Raw genomic sequence first — 25185 nt, forward strand, 5'->3', positions numbered from 1 at the left:
ACCATCCAACCTGACAGAACTGGAGAGGATCTGCAAGGAGGAATGGCAGAGGATCCCCAAATCCAGGTGTGAAAGACTTGTTGCATCTTTCCCAAAAAGACTCCTGGCTGTATTAGATCAAAAGGGGGCTTCTACTAAATACTGAGCAAAGGGTCTGAATACTTAGGACCATGTGATATTTCAGTTTTTCTTTTTTAATAAATCTGCAACAATGTCAACAATTCTGTGTTTTTCTGTCAGTATGGGGTGCTATGTGTACATTCATGAGGAAGAAGAATGAACTTAAATGATTTTAGCAAATGGCTGCAATATAACAAAGAGTGAAAAATTTAAGGGGGTCTGAATACTTTCCGTACCCACTGTATATATATATATATATATATATATATATATATATATATATATATATATATATATATATATATATATATATATATATATACACACACACACACAGCACCACCTTAGAGAGACCTTGGCTCCTCCCTTCTCAGGAAACACCATCCCATCCAAACAGATTTAAGCCCCGTTAGCCAGTGCCCTTCTGTTCTCCAAAGGCGCTTTTCCACTGCATGGAACCGAACGGTTCGGCTCGCTTTTGTGCTTTTCCACTGCTGGTACCGCATGGTATGGTGTAGGAATGGTTCGGTACGGTAGCGCTTTTCCACTGCATGGAACCGAACGGTACGGCTCTCAAAAACAGTACCACCTCGATTGTGGTTCCAAGCGTACCATACCCGGTACCATATCCCACAATCCTTTGCATGCAGTCACTACTAGCCACTGAATGGTCAGAGAATCGTTGTTATCCCACCCACTTAACTTTAGTACTACTTTAGTGGAAAAGCAAACCATACCGTACCGTACCGTACCAACACCGTACCATGCGGTACCAGCATTGGAAAAGCAAACCGGGCCAAGCAGGGCCGAGTAGAGCCGAGTCGGTACTTGCAGTGGAAAAGTGCCACAAGAGTATCCCCGGACAGCTGGGGAGACACAGACATACTAACCTCATTTTCCAGACCGTCTTCTGTCCAGACCTTCTTCGGGTGGGTAACGGTGCTGTCCTGAAAGACTACTGGAAGCGTAACTATTTTTTTCCCCCCAATCGTCTTTCAGGACAGCCACCTTAGAGAGGATAAGCAAGTACTTACCCCTTAGGGTGGGACCACCGCTTGAAGGACTTTGCGCCCAAAAGGCTGATCTTTAGCAGACAACAGGTCCAACCTGTAGTGCTTGGTAAAGGTTTAAAAACTGGTCCAGGTTGCTGCACGACAGATCTGCTCCGGGGTAGCTCCAGCTCTTTCCACCTGAGAAGTTGCTATAGCCCTAGTGGAATGTGCCCTGATACCTACTGGGGCCTCCTTCCCCCTAGAAACCCAAGATGGCTGATGCTGGCTTCCCCTGGAGCAGTACCTGAGACCTGTGCCTCCAACATCTCCAAGAATTGGTCAGCCTGTGCGCCTGCTGCTGTTCGTGTCCCCTCCGAAAATCCAGCTTTCAGGTGCACCAGTCCATTATCCGGCCCACTCTTCATTATCGCGGCCCGGAACCAGAAGCTGCGGCTGTTGGCGGTAGTGCCCGCCTCCACCAGAAAGGACGTCAGTCATCCGGTCAAGCCAGAGCTCCATGCTGACCGCAGGAGGACTGGAAGCACCTATGCAGCGCTCTCCCTGAAAGTGAAGAGCAGACCCCCACAGCTTCAAAACCCCACTGAGAAGAGGCTGGGGGGGGGGGGGGGGGGGGTGACATTTTTTGGCAGCCCAAAAGGTAAACGACAGGTCCCTACCAGTGTTGGTCATGTACTTTAATTACTTTTTGTGAGAAGTAACTATAAAAAAAAGTAACTGAGTTAGTGACTGAGTTACATCATTAAAAAAGTAACTTATTACCAGGGAAAGTACCGTATTTAATCGGCGTATAACACACTTTTTCCTCCTAAAAATGGAGGAAAAAGCAGCAGTGCGTGTTATACGCCGATATTAAAAAAAAAGTGCCAGGAAACATCGCCGAGAGCAGAGAAGGGGCGGGCCGGGCAGAGAAGGAATGACGAGCTGTCATCAGAGCAGAAGGGGGCGGGCCTGGCCGAGGAGAAGGAAGAACTAGCTGTCATTAGAGCAGAAGGGGGCGGGCCTGGCCGAGGAGAAGAGAGAACGAGCGAGAGCAGTCATCGGAAGTCCCGCCTATGACAGACGTCACACGTCTCGGCTGAGGAGGCGGGACTTCCGATGCCTGCGCTCGCTCGTTCGTTCTCTCTTCTCCTCGGCCAGGCCCGACCCGCCCCCTTCTGCTCTTATGACAGCTCGTCCTTCCTTCTCCTCGGCCCGGACCGCCCCTTCTGCTCTCGGCGCTGTTTCCCGCCCATTTTTAAAACCTATTCGGACTGTTCCAACGGCGCTTGCGAGGCTGCATATATTAAGGCTGCATGTATGGACCCTGCATGTATGGACCCTGCATGTATGGACCCTGCATGTATGGACCCTGCATGTATGGACACTGCATGTATGGACACTGCATGTATGGACACTGCATGTATGGACACTGCATGTATGGACACTGCTGATAGGCTGCATGTATGGACACTGCATGTATGGACACTGCTGATGAAGATGCATTGCTGGACACTGCTGATGAGGATGCATTCATGGGCACTGGTGAGATGTCATTTGATTTAAAAAAAAAAAAAATGTTCTGAGTTCAAAGCTGTTTATTTTAAATTTAAGCTTTTTTCCCTGAAATTTCTCTCCAAATATTGAGGTGCGTGTTATATGCCGGCGCGTGTTATACGCCGATAAATACGGTAACTATTGCGTTATTTTAAAAAGAAATAATCAAATATGTCAACTTGTATGCCCCCAATAATAAATGTTAAATGAATGAAATGGACACTAAATAGAATCAATTCTTATTTGAAAACATTGTACACTAATCTACACTATTTTAATGTTGTACTACTCTGCGTCTGGTTGGCTGGCAAACGATGGAAATGATGTGTCCTGTCCCACCCCACCCACCACCGAAGCAACAGTGCAAAGTGAGAGTTGTTTCCCGGTGTGATGCTTCATGTGTGTAGTTATGACAAGTCTATAGCGCTGGCACACTGATCCACGTCCTCCCTAGGATGGAAGCAAAGATACTAACATTTCCAACAGTCCCTCTGATGCTGGCATAAGCTCCTTTGTGGCAGGTTTCAGGCCTCTTTAGCGGTCAGTTTGCAGTCATATCACTACTGCACATGCGTGGGAGCTAGTCATTCCAGCACACAAGATCAGGCCCGTTGCTGTAGGCTTGCGCAGCTCAGCTTACATTTCAGGGATTGATGTGATCAGGTAGGTGTCATTTATTGCAGAAGACACTTTTCATGTCTTTTCTGCAATGAATGCCTCCCTACTCACACCGACTTACAATGGAACTTCATTTCTGCTTTAACCACTTAAGCCCCAGCCCTATTTGACACTTTTTGTTTACAAGTTAAAACCAGTATTTTTTCCTAGAAAACTACTTAGAACCCCCAAACATTATATATATATATATATATATATATATATTTTTTTTTTTTTGCAAAGACTCTGGAGAATAAAATGTCGGTCATTGTAATATTTTTTATCACGCGGTATTTGCGCAGTGGTCTTTAAAGCGCCATTTTTTTGGAAAATTTTTGAAAAATCACATTTCACCAATTTTAAAAATACTAAACAGTAAAGTTAGCCCATTTTTTTTTTTGTATATTGTGAAAGATGATGTCACGCCAAGTAAATAGATACCAAACATGTTACGGTTTAAAATTGCGCCCCCCCCGTGGGATCGCGACAAACTACGGTCAATAGAGATCTCAATCTGCGACGCTTTAAATTTATTTAACGGTTACCAGTTTAGAGTTAGAGTGTAGCTCTTTTTTTTTTTAATTATTGCTCACGCTCTGGCGATCGCGGCGATACCTCACATGTGTGGTTTGAACAGCGATTTCATTTGCGGCTCGACTTCCGTATACGTTTTTTTTGTGCGCGAGCTAACGGTGACGGGGGCGGCTACATTTTTTTTTTTTCCCCCCCATTTATTTTATTTATTTTTTTAAACTTTATTAAAGTTTTAAAAAAAAAAATAAATCTGATCACTTTTATTGCTGTCACAAGCAATGTAAACATCCCTTGTGACAACAATATGTAGTGACAGGTACTCTTTATGGAAGGATCGAGGGTCTAAAAGACACCAAACCCCTCCACTACACTTCCCTGTATGCAAAACGCCGAAAACTGCGTTTTTGCATACAGCCGTTTTTCAAATTTGCCGCCTTTTGCAGCACAATAACCCGGAAGTGACGTCATGGACGCCGCCTCCGGGTTACGTCATCGGAGACCCGATCGATGCCGTTCCCGGCATTCATCGGGACTCCATCCAGCCGGCGGACGCGCCTGCTGGGTGCTCGGGGCTCCCGGTGGGACGGGAGCCCCGGGCAAAGCCACGGAATGCGGCGGGAGGGGGGGCGTCCCCTCCCGCCCCCCCGGGTACCGATCGAGCGGCTCCCGAGCCGCATCGGTCGGTACCGACGGAAAGCCAACCGTCGGCTCTAAACCACGGTACCGGGATGGTGCCTCTAGCTAGAGGCATCATCCCGGTACACTACCGCAAAGTTTACCGACGTAGACCTACGTTAGTATGTGGTAAGTGGTTAAGAATTAGTAAACTGATTTTTTGTTTTGGGGTTTAGTACCACATTAGGGAAACCACTGCACATCTTATACACAAACCAAATAAAACAAGAAAGAAACAGACACAGGGATACTCATTTAATACTAATCAGAATAATATAGGCAGCTCTAAAATAAAGAAATGCTCCGATGAAGAATTTCAGTAAAAACTTCTGGTGGGACCCCACCACTTCAATAAGCATAAGGCCCCTTTCACACGAACGATCCGATCAGATCCACCTGTCAGTTTTTTTAGGTGGACCTGATCGGATGGGGCAGCAGATGTCAGTGGAGACATGTCCGCTGACACCCGCATCCGATCCTGTCCGTGAAATCCGGACGGATGGAAACCCTATTTTCCATCCGTCCAGCGGATCGGATGAGAGCAGACAGGCGGTCCGCTCTCATCCGATCCCCCATAGAGGGCAGTGGGGAATCTGACAGCTCCCTCTCTGCACACAGAGCAGAGACGGAGCTCTCATCTGCCTGCTCAGTGGGGATCGGCGGATCCATCCCCACTGAGCAGAGAACGGTCCGCACCGAACAGCGGACCGTGTGAAAGGAGCCTAAAGAAAAAAAAAAAAAGATCCCACAGTGCTTATCCACTTCCCCCTAGAACGAAGTCATATGACGTCGTAAACTTTGCGGGGGTATACCGGGATGATGCCTCTAGCTAGAGGCATCATCCCGGTACCGTTGTTTGAAGCCGACGGTCGGCACCGATCAATGCGGCTCGGGAGCCGCTCGATCGTTACCCTGGGGGGCGGGAGGGGACGTCCCCCCCCCTCCCGCCGCCTTCCGCGGCTTTTACCGGGGCTCCCGTCCCACCGGGAGCCCCGAGCACCCAGCCGGCGCGTCCGCCGGCTGGATGGAGTCCCGATGAATGCCGGAAACGGCATCGATCGGGTCTCCGATGACGTAACCCGGAGGCGGCGTCCATGACGTCACTTCTGGGTTAGTGTGCTGCAAAACGGCGCCAAATTTGAAAAACGGCTGTATGCAAAAACGCCGTTTTCGGCGTTTTGCATACAGGGAAGTGTAGTGGAGTGGTTTGGTGTCTTTTAGACCCTCGATCCCTCCATAAAGAGAACCTGTCACTGCATATTGCTGTCACAAGGGATGTTTACATTGCTTGTGACGGCAATAAAAGTGATCTTTTTTTTTTTTTTTTTAAACTGTAATAAAGTTAAAAAAATAAATAAAAAAATGGGAAAAAAAAAAAAAAAAAAATTTAGCCGCCCCGATCACCGTTAGCTCGCGCACAAAAAAAAACGTATACGGAAGTCGAGCCGCGAATGAAATCGCTGTTCAAACCACACATGTGAGGTATCGCCGCGATCGCCAGAGCGTGAGCAATAATTTAAAAAAAAGAGCTACACTCTAACTCTAAACTGGTAACGGTTAAATAAATTTAAAGCGTCGCCTATTGAGATCTCTATTGACCGTAGTTTGTCGCCATCCCACAGGGGGGGCGCAATTTTAAACCGTAACATGTTGGGTATCTATTTACTCGGCGTGACATCATCTTTCACAATATACAAAAAAAATGGGCTAACTTTACTGTTTAGTATTTTTTAAATGCAGTGAAATGTAAATTTTCCCCAAAAAATGGCGTTTTAAAGACCGCTGCGCAAATACCGCGTGACAAAAAATATTGCAATGACCGCCATTTTATTCTCAAGAGTCTTTGCTAAAAAAAATATATATAATGTTTGGGGGTTCTAAGTAGTTTTCTAGGAAAAAATACTGATTTTAACTTGTAAACAAAAAGTGTCCGAAATAGGGCTGGTATGGAAGTGCTTATACATGAGTGATATAGGGGTATGCACTACCTACTGGAAACCTGGCTGACCCTGGTAGTGGTGCACTATACACATATCAGTGATGCCCAGGGATGGAAAGTCAGGCTCAGGTCACCATCTTATCTGACTCACCTGTCTAGAGGAAAGAATATTCAGACCCCCCCCCTGAAATTACACAGCATTCATTACTTCCATCTGCCAGGTAACAAGTGCCAGCAACACCAGCATTTCCTGCATATGATGTATATTGGTGCACTCTCCAAAACGATCCCCAGTGTACTTTGTCACTGAACATAAAGTTCCTGCTTTTCCCTTCATATGATGTATTAGTACGGTGCTGACATTTTCTAGAAGACATGCTGGCTGGGGAGGAAGGTGGCAGGGGGGAAGGACCGATTGTAACTATTGTATATGCACCCACAGCAGTGTATAATTCAGGTTTATTATACACCACTATGTGTGTAGATAGAGGAGTTACAATTGTCCCGCCCCCTGCCATCTATTCTCCCCAGCAGCTGCTGTTAGTCTGGGTATGGAACAAGGGGGCGGAGCCCCGTATACCGGCCCCGCCCACCCCAACATCAATGCTTGGTTTTGACAGCTCCACTCACTGTGATTGTGGCCGCCCCCTGCTTGCCCACCAATCATCACTGGATGCGGATGGATGTTACACTGCTGGCCACTATAGTAAAGCCAGCATTTTATGGTCAGTAACGGTAACGGCGTTACTATGGGGGAAACAGCAATTAGATTACTAGTTACTGTAAAAAAGTGACTCTGTTAGTAACGGCGTTTACTTATAACGCCGTTATTACCATCACTGGTCCCTACCCACACTTATAGCTGCCATTAGAGAACTTAGCCTCTCACTGATCAGGAAACAGCCTCAGCCCCATGGCTGTTCGGCCCCAAGTTCCTAGCGATGTCCCCCTACCGGAGGAAACCCCAGAACTGAAGGGTACCAGCTAACAGGGGGCTTAAATCTTTGGATGGGGCGGTGTTTCCTGAGAAGGGAGGAGCCAAGGTCTCTCTAAAAGGTGGTTGTCCTGAAAGACGATTGGGCCAAAAAGGAAGCATCCGCAGATGCCAACACATCCCCTTTTTACACATTTGTGAAAGTGTGCATCAACAACCAGGTGGCCGCCTTGCAAACCTGCGTCACTGATGCCTGATAACGGAAGACCCAGGGGGCACTGAGAGCCCAAGTAGAATTGACAGGGAAAAGGAGGAACGCAGAGGTGACAGCCACCAAGAAGGCTACCTTCTGGGACAGCGTAAGCAGGGGAACCTCCCAAAGATTCTCAAAAAGGAGACTTCTGGAGGACTGAGCACTAAATTGAGGTCCCAAGGCGACAACGGTGACCACACTGGATGGGCCAAGTGCCCAACTCCCTGAAGGAAGGTACGCACCAGGGATTATGTGGCCAAAGCCCATTGAAAGTAGACCGCTAAGGCCGACACCCGACCCTTGATAGTACTCGAGGCCAGTTTCTGCTTACTACCCCATTGAAGGAAGGTCCCCCGAGCAGAATTTTTGCCAGGGACGCCTCCCCAGCAAGCCAGGCTGGCATCTATGGTGACCACTGTGCAATACAAGGGGAGGAAGGATTTGCCCAGCCAAAGTGTCAGAGAATGAAGCCATCCTATCAGGGACGACTCCGTTCCACGGCTCAGCCGGATCTGATTGTCCAGAGACTGCGGAGTCTTGTCCCATTTGGCCAGAATCTCCCTGCAGGGACCTTGTATTAAACTCTCTTAAAACGGAACTGCCTCAAAAAAAAAAAGGTAGACACCATAAGGCCCAGCACCCGCATGCAAGTCCAAAGGGATGACCATCTGCTGGACAGCAGGAGCCTGCAATTTCTGGAGTTTGTCCAGAGGAAGGAGCACTCTGGCTAAGGCCGAATGCAGAGTAAGACCCAGATAGTCCCGCGTTGAGGACAGAACCAGAGCAGACTTCTGAAAATTCAGACAGAATCCAGCCAAACTCCCTCGGAGTTCTATGGTGATTGCCAGGTTTTCAACCAGAGCAGTAGGAGACCCCGCTCGCAGAAGGAGGTCATCCAAGTAGCCCAGTATAGCGATGCCCCATTGGCATAACAATACCAGCAGCGGGGCTAACACTTTAGTGAAGAACCTAGGAGCAGAGGTGAGATCAAAGTGTAGCGCCACAAACCGATAATGCGTCTCTGCCACCGCAAAGCAGAGGAAGTGCTGGTGACTAGACATATGCCGGTTTTCGGTATTTCGATATATCGCGGTATTGCATACCCACGGTATTGTTATTGTGGCATTTTTAAAATACCGAGTTTCTCTGCTCCTCAGTCTGACTTGTGAATTGATACATTTGGATGACTCATTCCTCACTCAGCAGTTCACTCACTCAATAGAAAACAGCTCTGGTAATATGATCCTAGAGTGAGAGACTTAGCTCCTCCCTGTAACCAATCAGACGGCTCCCACTCAGCACACACCCACATGCTTCCTTCCCAGGCTCAGAGAGACAGTGAGAGACACAGTGCCTTCTACAAGCAAGTACTTTTACCATACACTGTCACTAAATAGATAGATGGAGAGATATATATACAGATAGATAGAGAGATAGATAGAGATATAGATAGAAATACATACACGGGCATAGCAGCATATTATATATATATATATATATATATATATATATATATATATATATATATATATATATATATATATATATATATATATATGCACAGGCATAGCAGCCCACATTACATTAGTATATAGCCCCATCAAGCAGTGTCTGGCCTACCCAGTGATGACTGGTCCTGGTGCTCCGATCCGATGGCCTGGTCATTAAAGGGGCAAATCCTTGCGGCCCAGAAGTGGTTAAACCTGCAGGAGGACCGGTGTTTTTATCTATAAATTACTTTACTATTGCTTTAGGCCTGGTTCACATGTATGCGGGTTAGCAGTTCACATGTATGCGGGTTAGCAGTTCACATGTATGCGGGTTAGCAGTTCACATGTATGCGGGTTAGCAGTTCACATGTATGCGGGTTAGCAGTTCACATGTATGCGGGTTAGCGGCCTATATTTGCACAGGGATAGGGATAGCAGCCCATTGATTTGAATGGGGTTGGGCTGCTATGCCTGCGTTTTCAGCTGAAAAAAGCCGCATGCAGAATTTTAAAAAAATGCAGTGGCCGTGAACCCCATCCTGCTTTTGCACCATGTGACTTACTTGCAGTTCCTGCACACGCAAACTGTTTTTAAATGCTGGGCCCATGTATTTAAAAACGCAGAAAGCTTGCCAGAGCAGGAACTGCAGGTAAGTCGCATGGTGCAGAAGCAGGATGGATTTAAAGGCCACTGCATTTTTTTAAAATGCTGCATGCACCTTTTTTCTGCGTAAAATGAGGGCATAGCAGCCCATTCAAATCAATGGGCTGCTATGCCTGTGCAAATGTGGGCCGCCAACCCGCATACATGTGAACCGCCAACCCGCATACATGTGAACCGCCAACCCGCATACATGTGAACCGCCAACCCGCATACATGTGAACCGCCAACCCGCATACATGTGAACCAGGCCTTAAGCATGTGAAAAGTATTTTACAAATAAAAACACCAGTCCTCCTGCAGGTTTAACCACTTCTTGGCCGCAAGGATTTAGCCCCTAATGACCAGGCCATCGGATCAGAGCACCAGGACCAGTCATCACCAGGTAGGCCAGACACTGCTTGATGACCTATTTTAGGCCTGGTTCACAGAGTCTGTACTGACTGACTATATAATAATGTACAAAAGTGAACCAAAGTCCCTAAATTCAGCAATGAAATTCAAGTGAGGTAGAAATTTAATAATTTAAATTTAATAATTGAATCCCGTGATAATACCGTATACCGTGGCAAAACCCTAATCAATTAATCGCAGCATGGAAATCTGATACCGTCACATGCCTACTGGTGACCGGGACATATTGGAATGTGAAGGTAAGCATCCTTGATGTCGATAGAGGCAAGAAAATCCCCTGATTCAGGGAGGCCACCACCATGCAAATGGACTCCATTCTGAACTTCTGCACCCGCACAAAGCAGTTCACCGCCGTGAGGTCCAGGACTGGATTCACCTTGCCTTCCTTCCTGGGGACTGTAAACAGGTTTGAGTAAAAACCCAGAAAACGCTCCAAAGTCGGAACTGGGACAATCACTTCTTGAACAGGCCTTGTACCGCCCCAAACAGACCCTGTAAGAGGTCCGAGGACAGGCGCAATTTGGAAGGAAAAAAAAACCTTGCCGGGGAACAAGAGCGAAACTTGATGTTGTCGCCAGACCGGATACGAAAGAAAAAAAAATGTCCCATGTCCAAAAAGGTGGTAGAGGGTGGTGAAGTTCCGCTTTAAATATTCTGGCCAATACAACGCATTAATGCTTAAGCGTGTGACACACCTAAATGCACGTTCCATGTGCGGCATTGGGGGGGGGGGGGGTGAGTTTCAGCAACATTTTTCCTGCCAGGAGTTCAGGCATTCAGGAGGGGCTGAACGCGCCCCACCCCCCCCCCCCCCTCTGTGTTCAGGAGGCAGAATTGTGATTTCACATAGCAGGTGGCCATTTCCATGCAGCGTAATAATTGTGAGTTACGGATTGTCTTGGAGCGATTTTCCCCACTTTCAAAAAGAAAGGGGTGGTTTTTTTTTTAAAGTGACTGTAAACCCTTCCATAAACCCAGTGAAGTGTCTGGCCTCAGGTGATACAGAGATGAAACAAATCCTCCTACATAAGTTTTACCTGTTTACCTGCAGTCTTCTCTTCTCTACATCTGTTCTCAGACAAGCTGTATAAATTCTGGGACTTTGCATTTAGAAAAAAGGGTGGAGAGCTGACCTTACACTCTGCAGAGCTCAGTGAGGAGCTGGATGAAGGGAAGGGACACACCGCACACAGGAACAGAGTTGAGTCGGTCAACCACAGGCTGTGTGCTGGAGGCCCCTCTTATCACCTTTTTATCTGTTGGTGTCGGAAAAACAGGTCAGAAGTGACTCATGCAGATAGCAGAGGAAGGAGGCAGCAGACAGAAATGACATTTACTGCTCTGGATTGAGACAAGTACACACTGGTGCGCAGTCATGTTGGAACAGGAAGGTGTCATCCTTAAACTTCCCATGAAATTGGGAGCTTAAAAAAAAAAAAAAAAAAAAAAAAAAAAGGTCCAAAATGTCTTGGTATGCCAATCCTTAAGAGTTCCCTTCACTGGAACGAACGGGCCAAAACCAACCCCTGAAAAACAACCCCACACCATAACCCCCTCCCCCCTCCACCAAATGATTTGGACCAGTGCACAAAGCAAGGTCCATAAGTACATGGATGAGCGAGATTGGGGTGGAGGAACTTAACTGGCCTGCAAAGAGTCCTGACCTCAACCCGATAGAACACCTTAGGGATGGATTAGAGTAGAGGTTGCAAACCAGGCCTTCTCTCCAAGATCAGTGTCTGACCTCACAAATGTGCTTCTGGAAGAATGGTCAAACATTGCCATAGACACATTCCTAAACCTTGTGGACAGCCTTCCCAGAAGAGTTGAAGCTGTTATAGCTGCAAAGGGTGGGCCAACTCAATATTGAACCCTACAGACTAAGACTGGGATGCCATTACCACTTAAGCCCCGGAAGATTTTACCCCCATTCCGACCAGGGGGTATTTTGCGATTCGGCACTGCGTGACTTTAACGGACAATTGCGCGGTCGTGCGACGCTGTACCTAAACGAATTTGACGCTCTTTTTTTCCCACAAACAGAGCTTTCTTTTGGTGGTATTTGATCACCTGTGCGATTTTTTGATCATGCGCTATAAACAAAAAAAGAGCGTCAATTTTGCAAAAATAGCAATATTTTTCACATTTTTTTATATGAAATTCCCCCCAAAAAAAATGTAAAAATCTAAATTTTTTAACATTTTAGGCCAATTTGTTTTCTGCTACATATGTTTGGTAAAAAAAAAAAAAAAAAAAAAACGCAAAAAGCGTATTTTTATTGGTTTGCGCAAAAGTTATCGCGTTTACTAACAAAGTGAAAGATTTTTGTCATTTTTGTTGTTTTTTTTTTAATGCGTAATGGCGGCGATCTGCGATTTTTTTGCGGTACTGCGACATTGCGGCGGACAGATCGGACCCTTGACTGACATTTTTGACACTTTTGGGGTTACCAGTGACATTTCTACAGTAATCAGTGCTATATATATGCACTGTTACTGTAAAAATACACTGGTAGTAAAGGGGTTTACTTTATTTGGGAGGGAGGGGCTGTGTGTATCCCTAGGGGCGTGCTTTCTACTGTGATTGGCTGTGGCTTGAGCTGTAAGGACACTGATCAACGGATCTACATAGTAGTAGATCCATGTGATCAGTGTCTTTGCAGCGAGGAGAATGACAGGCAGCTTGTTTACACAAGCTGCCTGACATTCTCCCTCTCCCCCGCTGATCGCCGAGTGACCGGCGGACATCGGGTCCGCTGGTCACGCGCGCGGGGGGGGTCTGTGACCACGCGGGAGCGCGCCTCCGGGGGCGCACGCTCGCTCCCTAGACCCTCACAAGCAAGCAACGTAGCCCTACGTTAGTTTGCCTGTGAGGGGCTGACCGCCGACGTAGATAGTCGTGCGGCGGTCGGCAAGTGGTTAAGAACCAGCCGCCATGTATATACTGTAGCAAAGTGCCTTTTTTGAGAGAAACGATATAGCTTCAAGTCGTTTCGTTCAATAGCCACTAGATAGCGTGATCACGCCATGATTGGCCAGCGGGGATGTCAATCAATGGGTCATCCCACAATCATCCCCAGGAGAGGCAGAATGGGCGGTCTGCAAGCGGACAAGATCGAACTCGGATCTCGGTATTCCCCCATATTTGCGTCACTGGTCCCTAAAAAGTGTCAGTTAAATGTCCGCCACAATGTCGCAGTCCTGTAAAATAAAAAAAAGTCAAATCACTGGTCGCCACCATTACTAGTAAAATAAAGAATGCATAAAAATATTGCATAGTTTGTAGATGTGATAACTTTTGTACAAACCAATCAATATACACTTATTGGGATTTTTCTTTTACCAAAAATTCGTAGCAGAATACAAGGGGGCCGAAAAAAATTTATTGGGATGTATTTTATAGCAGAAAGAACGAAATATATTCCCCCCCCCCCTTCATAATTGGTCTTTTTTATATATAGCGCAAAAAATAAAAACCGCAGGAGTGATCTAATACCACCAAAAGAAAGCTCTGTTTGTGGGAAAAAAAAAGGACATCAATTTTATTTGGGTACAGCGTCGTATGACCACGCAATTGTCCGTTAACCACTCTGGACCGGAAGGATTTCCCCCCTTAATGACCAGGCCATTTTTTTGCGATTCGGCACTGCGTTATTTTAACAGAAAATTGTGCCGTCTTGAAACACTGTACCCAAATAAAACCAATGTCCTTTTTTTCTTTTGGTGGTATTTGATCACCTGTGCAATTATTTTTTGCGCTATAAACAAAAAAAAAAAAAGTGACAATTCTGGAAAAATAAAAAAAATTCCCCCCCAAAAAAAATAAATAAATAATAAATTAAAAATCCTTTTTTTTTCAGCATTTTAGGCCAATTTGTATTCTGCTACAGATGTTTGGTAAAAAATCCCAATAAGTGTATATGGATTGGTTTGCCCAAATTTACAAACGAAGGGAAAGATTTCTCTCATTTTTATTGTTTTTTTTTTTTTTTACTAGTAATGGCGGCGATCTGTGATTTTTAGCAGGACTGCAACATTGCGGCAGACAGATCGGACCCCTAACTGAGATTTGACACTTTTGGGGGGTCAATCGACATTACTGCAGTAATCAGTGCTAAAAATATGCACTGTTACTGTAATAATGACACTGGCAGGGAAGGGGTTACCCTGGTGGGTAAACAAGGGGTTAGATGTAAGCCTAGGGGAGTGTTTATTAACTGTGGAGGGGAGGGGCTTGAGAAATTACCATAGAGACCTGTGTTCCTATATAGAAGGATCACAGGGGCTCTATGATCATTCCAGAGAGGAAAAAAAAAAAACAGTCAGCTGTGTTTACAAAAGCTGACCATACTTCTCTTAGCGGGGAGTGATCGCGGGAGCGCGGCGGCAATAGCATCCCTGCTGCCTAGTGGCACTCGTCCCCTAGCACCAGGTGCACGACAGACGTAGTCCTACGTTGGTTCGCACAGGAGGGGCTGCCTGCTATAGTAAAACTGGGCCGAGTGGTCCGGAACTGGTTAAAGTAAAGCAGTACCGCATCGCAAAAAATGGCCTGGTCATTAAGGGGTAAAACCTTCCGATCCAGAAGTGGTTAAAGTTCATAGAAACATAGAATGTGTCGGCAGATAAGAACCATTTGGCCCATCTAGTCTGCCCAACATATCTGAATCCTATGAATAGTCCCTGGCCCTATCTTATATGATAGGGGTTCATGTGCGTGTAAAGCAGGGATCCACAAACTACGGCCCTCCAGCTGTTGTGGAACTACACATCCCATGAGGCATTGTAAAACTCTTGACATGCCCGGATATGACTAGGCATGATGGGAATTGTAGTTCCTGAACAACTGGAGGGCCGTAGTTTGAAGACCCCTGGGTGTAAAGGCAGGCGTCCCAATACTTTTGGCAATAGTGTATATGTGACCCGGCGCAGCGCGGCCGCTCTGTAGCAGTAAAATTGCAATTGGGCAGTCAGCAAGTGGTTAAGGCAGCATACAAAGTGACAAACACTTGCACAATACAAATGACGATGATTCAATTACATGACGAAAATTGACGGGTGTGTAAAGAATTGGATGCAAAAGAAATCAGAATATTAAACATCCGAGAGAGCAAAAATTAAATACAATAATCCCCCGCTCCATCGCGGTTCAGTTTTTGCGTTCCCGGTATATTGCGTTTTTTTTGTAATGTTATTTTACTATATGAATCATTAAAAATGAAATATTTTTGTGTTTTCCATAGCTCTTGCTATGTCTCTCAGTATTTTTTATGTGTTTAAAGGAGTTTCTATTGTTTTAAAAGTGTGTTTAAAGACCTTAAAATGCTTTTACACGTACAGTGACAGTAAAAAAAACCCCGCCTACAATGCATTTTAACCACTTTACGTCCGCTCACAGTAATATTACTGCGGCAGAGTGGCTCGTTATCGTCTGACGACGTAGTATTAACGTCGTCAGACACTCCCCCTTCTGGGCTGCGCTTGCGCGCCGCCGGAGGCTCGCCATAGTGGACGGATCTCCATAGTGACAGGGAGTGACAGATCGGACTGTTCAGCATAGCTGGACATCTGATCTGTCCATGACTCACTCAGTCCCCTCCCCCCACACACGTCAGTAAGCACCAGGCATACATTAACCCCTCCCTCTCCAATAAAATTAACCCCTTCCCTGCCAGTGTCATTTTTACAGTAACAGTGCATATATATAGCACTGATTACTGCAGTAATGTCACTGGTACCCCCAAAAGTGTCAAAAATGTCAGTCAAGGGTCCGATCTGTCCGCCGCAATGTCGCAGTCCCACAAAAAAAAAAAAAAAAAAAAAAAAAAAAAAAAAAAAAAAAAAAAAATCGCAGATCGCCGCCATTACGCGTTAAAAAAAAAAACACCAAAAATGACAGAAGTCTTTCCCTTTGTTAGTAAACGCAATAACTTTTGCGCAAACCAATCAAAATACGCTTATTGCGATTTTTTTTTTACCAAACATAGGTAGCAGAAAACAAATTGGCCAAAAAATTTTTAAAAAATTGGTTTTTACATTTTTTTTGGGGGGAATTTCATATAAAAAATGTTAAAAATATTGTTATTTTTTCAAAATAAACGCTCTTTTTTTGTTTATAGCGCAAAAAGTAAAAAAAAAAAAAAAAAAAAAAAAAAATCGCACAGGTGATCAAATACCACCAAAAGAAATATGTAGCAGAAAACAAATTGGCCAAAAATGTTTTAAAAAAATTTGATTTTCACATTTTTTTTTTGGGGGGGGGGGGGGGGGAATTCGTAAAAAAAAAAAAAAAAAAGTGAAAAAATATTTTTTCAAAATTTTCGCTCATTTTTTTGTTTATAGCGCAAAAAGTAAAAATCGCACAGGTGATCAAATACCACCAAAAGAAAGCTCTGTTTGTGGGAAAAAAAAAAATTTCGTTTGGGTACGGCGTCGCACGACCGCGCAATTGTCAGTTGAAGTCGCACAGCGCCGAATCGCCTGGACGGAAGACAGCAAAATCCTCCGATGGTAAAGTGGTTAATAGGGTTTTTCTATTTCGCGGATTTTCACTTTTCGTGGCTGGGTCCGGAACGCAACCTTCCGCAATGGAGGGGGGTTTACTGTATGCTGGAGCTAGACGCGGCGAGAGATCAGCCAATACATAGTAACTAACAAACCTGATAGACAATAAAGCGGCCTTCACACTTGAGCAGAGCGACTAAGCGCAAAAAAAAAAAAAACACATCAATTTTATTTTAGGTACAGCATTGCACAACCGTGCAATTGTCAGTTAAAAACGCTGTGCCGAATTGCAAAAAAATGGCCGGGGGGGGGGGGGGGATAAAACCTTCCGGAGGTGAAGTGGTTAGGACACAAAGTGTGATCAGAGTATAAAATGCACTCTGTGATTCTTCATGCCTTCCTATAGAACTTCTATGGGCCTCACAGAGCATGGAAAATAAATTGGAAACTGGACCGTCCTCATTTCTCACAATGCAGCCCATAGACATGAAAGGGTTGATTGGGTAACACAGTCTGATGACACATCTGTTGTTCTGCATTCCGACGTATGTACTAAAAAACAAAAAAGGAGTGAACAAGCCCCTCCCATAAGAAGATTAGGAAGGAGTTCTGTTGTGTTTACATTTTGGATTTATGCTGAGAGTCTCCGGAGAATTCAATAAATCCTCAGCAAACACTTCCCAGCCAGTATGGACTTTCAACCACTTTATTTTTTATTTAACCACTTAAGCCCCGGAAGATTTTACCCCCATTCCGACCAGGGGGTATTTTGTGATTCGGCATTGCGTGACTTTAACGGACAATTGTGCGGTCGTGCGACGCTGTACCTAAACGAATTTGGCGTCCTTTTTTTCCCACAAACAGAGCTTTCTTTTGGCGGTATTTGATCACCTGTGCGATTTTTTGATCACGCGCTATAAACAAAAAAAGAGCGTCAATTTTGCAAAAATAACAATATTTTTCACATTTTTTTATATGAAATTCCCCCCAAAAAAAAAAATGTAAAAATCAAAATTTAACATTTTCGGCCAATTTGTTTTAGGCTACCTATGTTTGGTAAAAAATCGCAAAAAGCGTATTTTGATTGGTTTGCGCAAAAGTTATCGCGTTTACTAACAAAGGGAAAGATTTTTGTCATTTTTGTTGTTTTTTTTTTTTAACGCGTAATGGCGGCGATCTGCGATTTTTTTTGCGGTACTGCGACATTGCGGCGGACAGATCGGACCCTTGACTGACATTTTTGACACTTTTGGGGGTACCAGTGACATTACTACAGTAATCAGTGCTATACATATGCACTGTTACTGTAAAAATGACACTGGCAGGGAAGGGGTTAATTTTATTGGAGAGGGAGGGGTTAATGTATGCCTGGTGCTTACTGACGTGTGTGGGGGGGAGGGGACTGAGTGACACAGGGACAGATCGGATGTTCAGCTATGCTGAACCCTGCAATCTGACCCTGTCTGACACTTAGGAGATCCGCCCGCTTTGTTTACACAAGTGGGCGGATTTCCTCACTCGATCCCCGCCTCTCCTCCCCTGGCCCGACTCCCGCTGTGACTGAATACAGCGGGAGTGAGCCGCCCACAAGGGGAGGAGTCAGGCGACGTAGGACTACATCGCTGGACGGGAACGAGCCACAGTGAGCGGGGCTAAAGTGGTTTAACTCCTGGGATATTGATCTGGTCAGTTAAGTAGCAGAGGCGGTTGTTCATTTTTTTAACACCAAAGCAGATGAAACTGATTAATGGGTGCACTAGATGGGCAACCACGAGAGGACCTCCAAAACAGGAATGGTTTACAGATAGAGGCCGCTGACTTTTATTCCCCTAATCATCTTTTCTGTTTATCACTAGTTTTGCATTTGGCCGGGGTCAGTGTCACTACTGGTAGCCTGAAGAGATATCTGGACCCCATAGAGCAGGCATCACTAAATGGCGGACCGCGGGCCAAATGCGGACCGTGTCACTCTCCCCATTCGAACCGACACGGTCCAGACATTTAGAAGCCTTTTCTCCCCCCTGCCGTCACTTTGTAATCCTCACACAGCCGACAGCGGGAGGCGGGACAGTTCTGGATGAAGGGCGGTCCTAGCAGCCGCAACACCCGCCTCCATCCAGACAGCGCAGCATGTCTCCCTCCGATCTGTCTGTGTAAGGTCGGACAGTGAGGGAGAGGAGAAAAATATGGGGGGGGGGGGTAGCTAAAGACTGGAATGAGGGGGGGGGGGGCTGAAGACTGGATTGTGGAGGTAATGGTGTAATTAGGGGCAGAGGACATTACTGTTAATGGGGTTTGATGTCAGGGAAGTGTGAGAACACCACTGTGAAAGGGATGGAGGGGGGATGATGTAAAGAGGGAGCTGAGGGCACTCATTAAGGGGGGATCTTGATGTGAAGGGGAGGGGACTGTGGTGTGCAGTGGGGACTGAGGACGCTGATGTAAGAATGGGTTAGGATCTGTGCGTGTGCATTGGGTGCACACGTTTACATAGTTAGTGAGGCTGAAAAAAGACATCAGTCCATCCAGTTCATCCTATGTTGTGTGTGTGTGTGTTTGCTGTTAACCGTACATTGTATACCCCTGTATGTTGTACATTGTATACCCCTGTATGTTGTACATTGTATACCCCTGTATGTTGTACATTGTATACCCCTGTATGTTGTACATTGTATACCCCTGTATGTTGTACATTGTATACCCCTGTATGTTGTACATTGTATACCCATGTATGTTGTACATTGTATACCCCTGTATGTTGTACATTGTATACCCCCTGTATGTTGTACATTGTATACCCCCTGTATGTTGAACATTGTATACCCCTGTATGTTGTACATTGTATACCCCCTGTATGTTGAACATTGTATACCCCCTGTATGTTGAACATTGTATACCCCCTGTATGCTGTACATTGTATACCCCCTGTATGCTGTACATTGTATACCCCCTGTATGCTGTACATTGTATACCCCCTGTATGCTGTACATTGTATACCCCCTGTATGCTGTACATTGTATACCCCCTGTATGCTGTACATTGTATACCCCCTGTATGTTGTGGTCTTTAAGGTGCCCATCTAATAGTTTTTTGAAACTATCAATGCTCCCTGCTGATACCACTGCTTGTGGAAGAGAATTCCACATCCTTACTGCTCTTACAGTGAAGAACCCCTTACATATTTTAAGGTTAAACCGCCTTTCCTCTAGTTTTAGTGAGTGGCCATTTGTCTTATTGGATTCCCTTTCTCTGAATAGTTTGTTCCTTATGCTAGGGTCACCAGTACAGTATTTGTACATTGATATCATATCCCCCCTCAATCGTCTCTTCTCCAGAGAGAATAAGTTCAGTGCTTGTAGTCTTTCCTCATTGCCGATGTCCTCCATTCCCCTAATTATTTTTCTTGCCCTTCTCTGGACTCTCTCCAGTTCCAGCACTGTACTACCTGCAAGAAACACAGAAAGAGGTCCTTTACCCTTTTTAAAAAAAAATTGTGCCGCAACAAATCATATGGTGCTGCAGCAACATACTGTTTGGCGCAAGTGAAAACGGTACCGACATGATATTCGGACCTCTGCTATAAGAAAATTTTACTGACCAGACCTCGGTGAATTGTAATTTAATACCCCTGCTATAGAGGTTGCACAGGCAGTCCAACACCTCCAGCATGACACATCAATACGTGTCATTGGCAGAAGGTTTGTTGTGTCTCCCAGCACAGTCTCAGAAGCATGGAGGAGATTCCAGGAGACAGACAGTTACTCTAGGAGAGCTGGACAGGACCGTAGAAGGTCCTTAACCCATCAGCAGGACCGGTATCTGCTCCTTTGTGCAAGGAGGACCAGGATGAACACTGCCAGAGCCCTACAAAATGACCTCCAGCAGCCACTGGTGTGAATGTCTCTGACCAAACAATCAGAAACAGACTTCATGAGGGTGGCCTGAGGGCCCGACGTCCTCTAATGGGCCCTGTGCTCACTGCCCGGCACCATGGAGCTCGACTGGCATTTGCCATTGAACACCAGAATTGGCAGGTACTCCACTGGCACCCTGTGCTTTTCACAGATGAGAGAAGGTTCACCCTGAGCACATGGGACAGACGTGAAAGGGTCTGGAGAAACTGTGGAGAACGTTATGCTGCCTGTAACATTGTTCAGCATGACCGGTTTTGGTGGTGGGTCAGTGATGGTCTGGGGAGGCAAATCCATGGAGGGACGCACAGACCTCTGCAGGCTAAACAATGGCACACTGATTGACAATGGGTCCAAAGATTTATTCCCAAGACCTATTGGCAAATCCTACGCTGGTGCAGTGGATTCTGGGTTCCTCCTGGTGCACAACAATGCCCGGCCTCATGTGGTTTGAGTATGCAGCCAGTTCCTGGAGGATGGAGGTATTGATACCATTGAATGGCCCCCACACTCGCCTGACTTAAAAGGGTAACTCCACTTTCGTCTGAAAAAAGAATTAGCAAAGTTAGCAACACAAATCATATTGTAATTGAATGTTATTAAAAATGACCGTTCCTGTTCAATCTGCAGCTGTTGTAATTTTCTAAAAATGCAACATCGCTACCTGGAAGTGTTCTGTACACGGAATGTATACTGACCACACCCCCAGAAACAATTTCCTGCTTGTGTGATTGGCTCACCAATTTTCCCAGAAGACTGCACAAAGATACAAGTCAGATTTCTGGCATCCCCTGCAACACAAATCTCATTATTGGTGAGATCCTCCCAATAGGAACACGTCTAAAGGGATGCAGGCCGAGCAGCTTTTCTCAGAGCCCTGCAGCTGCCACAGCTGATAGACAAATATGAAACCACTCCCATTAGACCCACAAGGTACAGAGGAACAAACAATGATTTCTTCAAAAAAGGAAGGAATCTGCAACAAAGTTTGTTAAAAATTCCTGCAATGTACAGCGATCACCCAGAGGGGAATGATGTTCTCAAAAAAAGTGTTACGCTTTAAATCCAATAGAACACCTCTGGGACATTATGTTTCATTCCATCCGACACCACCAGGTTACACCTCAGTCTGTTCAGGAGCTCAGCGATGCCCTGGTCCAGATCTGGGAGGAAATACCCCAGGACACCATCCATCGTCTCATTAGGAGCATTCCCTGACGTTGTCAGGCATGCATAGAAGCACATGGGGGGGGCCATACACACTACTGAGGACCATTCTAAGTGGCTGCAATGAAATTTTAGTAAAATGGACGAGCCTGCTGCATCATTTTTTCACTTTGATTTTCGGGGCGTCTGAATTCAGCCCTCCGTAGGGTGAGAATTTTCATTTCTATCAAACGATGTGACATCCTTTCCCTCATAACTCATACCCAGTCCATACCAGTATAGATCCTAACACATTACCCAGTCCATACCAGTATAGATCCTAACACATTACCCAGTCCATACCAGTATAGATCCTAACACATTACACAGTCCATACCAGTATAGATCCTAACACATTACCCAGTCCATACCAGTATAGATCCTAACACATTACCCAGTCCATACCAGTATAGATCCTAACACATTACCCAGTCCATACCAGTATAGATCCTAACACATTACACAGTCCATACCAGTATAGATATCCAGCCTGATATATGAAGGGACCAATCCCTTGGACCAACGCCTGCCAACTGAGGTAACCCGCCTACCAGTTTTCCCCCCCGGGAATGTGCACAGCGGAGAGGGCTGGAACGAACCGTTCTGCCCACCTTAGAATGCCAACTACCTCCAGAGCCACCAGGACACTTCTTGTGCCCACCTGGAGACTGACATAACCCATGGCCGTGGCATTGTCTGATTGAATGCGCACTGGACATCCTTGTAGACGATCCATCCAATGGTCCAGGCACAGTCTGAGCGCTCAGAGTTCCAAGACTTTGACCGGTAGTCTGGACTCTTCCAGTGTCTAGAGCCCCTGAGCAGAATATTTGCCGAGGACGCCTCCCCAACCAGACAGGCTGGCATCTGTGGTGACCTCTGTCCAATACAATGGGAGGAAGGATTTGCCCAGCCGAATGGCCAAAAGAATTAAACCACCACATCAGGGACTCTTTCGTTCCCCAGCTCAGCCGGGTCTGATTGTCCAGAGACTTTAGATTCTTGTCCCATTTGGCTAGAATCTCCCTGCAGGTACCTCGTATGGAACTGTGCAAACGGAACTGCCTCAACGTTAGACACCATCAGGCCCGACACCCGCATGCAAGTCCGGAGGGATGACCATCTGCTGGACAGCAGGAGACGAATTACAGCCTATAGTTCCTGGAGCGGGTCCAGAGGAAGGAGCACTCTGGCTAAGGTTGAGTCCAGAGTCAGACCCAGATAGTCCAACTTTGTGGATGGAACCAGAGCAGACTTCTGAAATTTCAGAATTCAGTCAAACTCCCTCAAGCTCGTGTGGGGATTTCCAGGTTTTCCATCAGAGCAGTAAGACTCCACTTGCAGAAGGACGACATCCAAGTAGCCCAGTATAGCGATCCCCCATTGGCATAACAATGCTGGCACAGAGGCCAAAACTTTCGTGAAGACCCGAGGAGCATTGCAGAGACTAAAAAGGTAACACTAAAATCTGATAATGCTCCACGCTGATGCAAAGAAGCCACCACCATGCGAACTGCCTCAATTCTGAACTTCTGCGCCTTGAGGTCCAGAATTGGACGCACCTTGCCTTCCTTCCTGGAGACTGCAAACAGGCTTGAGACCCCCTGAAAACGTTTCGTAGTTGAAACTGGGACCATCACCCGTAAAGTAAAAGGTCTTGCAATGCCCAAAAAAAAAAAACTTGCAAAAATGGACTGGGGACAGTCACTCGTCAGAAGGAAGAACCTTACCGGAGGGTAAGAAAGAAACTCAATCTTGTAGCCGGACCAAATTACCTTGTGGACTCACCTGACTTGTACAAGGGAAGTTAACGAGTCTGGGAACCAGCGAAGACGCTCCCCCACCCCAGATACTGATGAGGGCGCACCTTTCTGCTGATGGGGCCATGTCTGTGGGTGTGGAGAGGCGCGCACCTTACTTGCCAGACCAAGTTTGCTTGGATCCTCCAGGACCAGAAGAGGCCCCGAAGGGCTCCGATCCCTTGTCAAGTCGACCCTGAGGAATGAAACAACTTCTTATGAGCCAAAGAGGGCCCACGACTATGAGGGTCCTTGCCCTTAGTAGCCTGTGGAAGAAAATAACTCTTCCCCATTATGAGACCTTTAATGAGGTCATCCAGGGTAGCACGAAACAGTTCTCCTTGAAAGGAAAGATCAGTCAAGGCCTTATTTAGAATTTGGAAGTCTGGTCCGCTCAGCAAAGGTAGGTGGGTGGGTGGGGGGGGGGGGGATCACGGCGCCAAAGCCTAGCCCATTCGGTCAGATTCTGCGACATCAGGGCAATGGTGAATATCGGCCTCGGAGCCAAACCAGCCAGGGTGTACCTATTGCAGGCCACAGCTTCCACCTTCCTGTCAGTTGGGTCCTTAAAAGGTCGGGACTATTCAACTGGAATCATGGTTACCTTGTTTAATCTGGAAACCAGAGAGTCCACCACCAGTGGAACAGTCCACTTCTTAATAAGTGACTCCTCATAGGGGGGGTATCGCCTAGCAACTTGCTTAGGGACCCCAAGGGGACGCTTTGGTCGTCCCCACTCTTTTGCGACAATTCTTTTAAAATAGGCAGGGAAAGGAAACACCTTTGCCGCTCTGGATGGCTTGTAAATGCCAAAGGGAACCTGTGCCTCTGTCGCAGCTGCATCCTCCATCTTCAGGGTCCCATGCACAGATACAATCAGTGTGTCCACCAGCACCTTTTTCTGCGCGGTTGCAGAAGCGGAGGAATCGTCCTCACTATCTGAGGATTCAGGGCGCGTGGTCGCAGACCCAGCAGGGTGACCCACGCCCGTGGTGGCCAAATCAGATTCAGGATCTGAGGAGACACGATGAGGCAAGGTAAAGCAGAGGGCGCTTTATGCCAGCCCGTTGCCCAAAAACCACTTCCCACCTGGGACACAAGGGACTCCAGGACTGCCGTCAGTGCATTGATGGATGGATAGGACCTGGAGGGCCCTGCAGCCACAGAGGGGATCAGCTGGGGAGATGTGCTCCAAAGACTCCATGAGTCACCAGGGGGACCCCACAAAAAGGTGTAAAACACTGCTAAGGGACAACCCCCAGCGCTCTGGCAGCCCACCCGGTTGCCAGTCACAGAGCACCAATCGATCCGCAGCAGAGAGGGAGAGGACCCCACCAGACTCACCACCCAGCAGAAACCAGGACCTGCAGCTACCAGGAGAATCTGGACTGCACGAGCAGTGATCAGGAAATGCAGGATCATGTGTCAGCACCAGGGGATGAAGAGGGGCTCCCACCGCCGAATTTGCCGCCCACAGGGCTCCACTGCCATGGCAGCCGCCATTTTCATTGGCATACCACCGCAAAATGGCCAGACTACAAAAA

The 25185-nt window shown here is 46.4% G+C and overlaps 1 protein-coding gene across 2 annotated transcripts in view; it reads right to left on the bottom strand.

Moving 5' to 3' along the window:
- Positions 1-25185, bottom strand: part of ZFAND6 (zinc finger AN1-type containing 6) — a 65143-nt gene that overhangs the window by 34168 nt on the left and 5790 nt on the right. The window lies entirely within an intron of this gene.

This window comes from Pelophylax lessonae (assembly GCF_965119305.1).
Source record: "Pelophylax lessonae genome assembly, chromosome: 4".
Classification (NCBI taxonomy): Eukaryota; Metazoa; Chordata; class Amphibia; order Anura; family Ranidae; genus Pelophylax; species Pelophylax lessonae.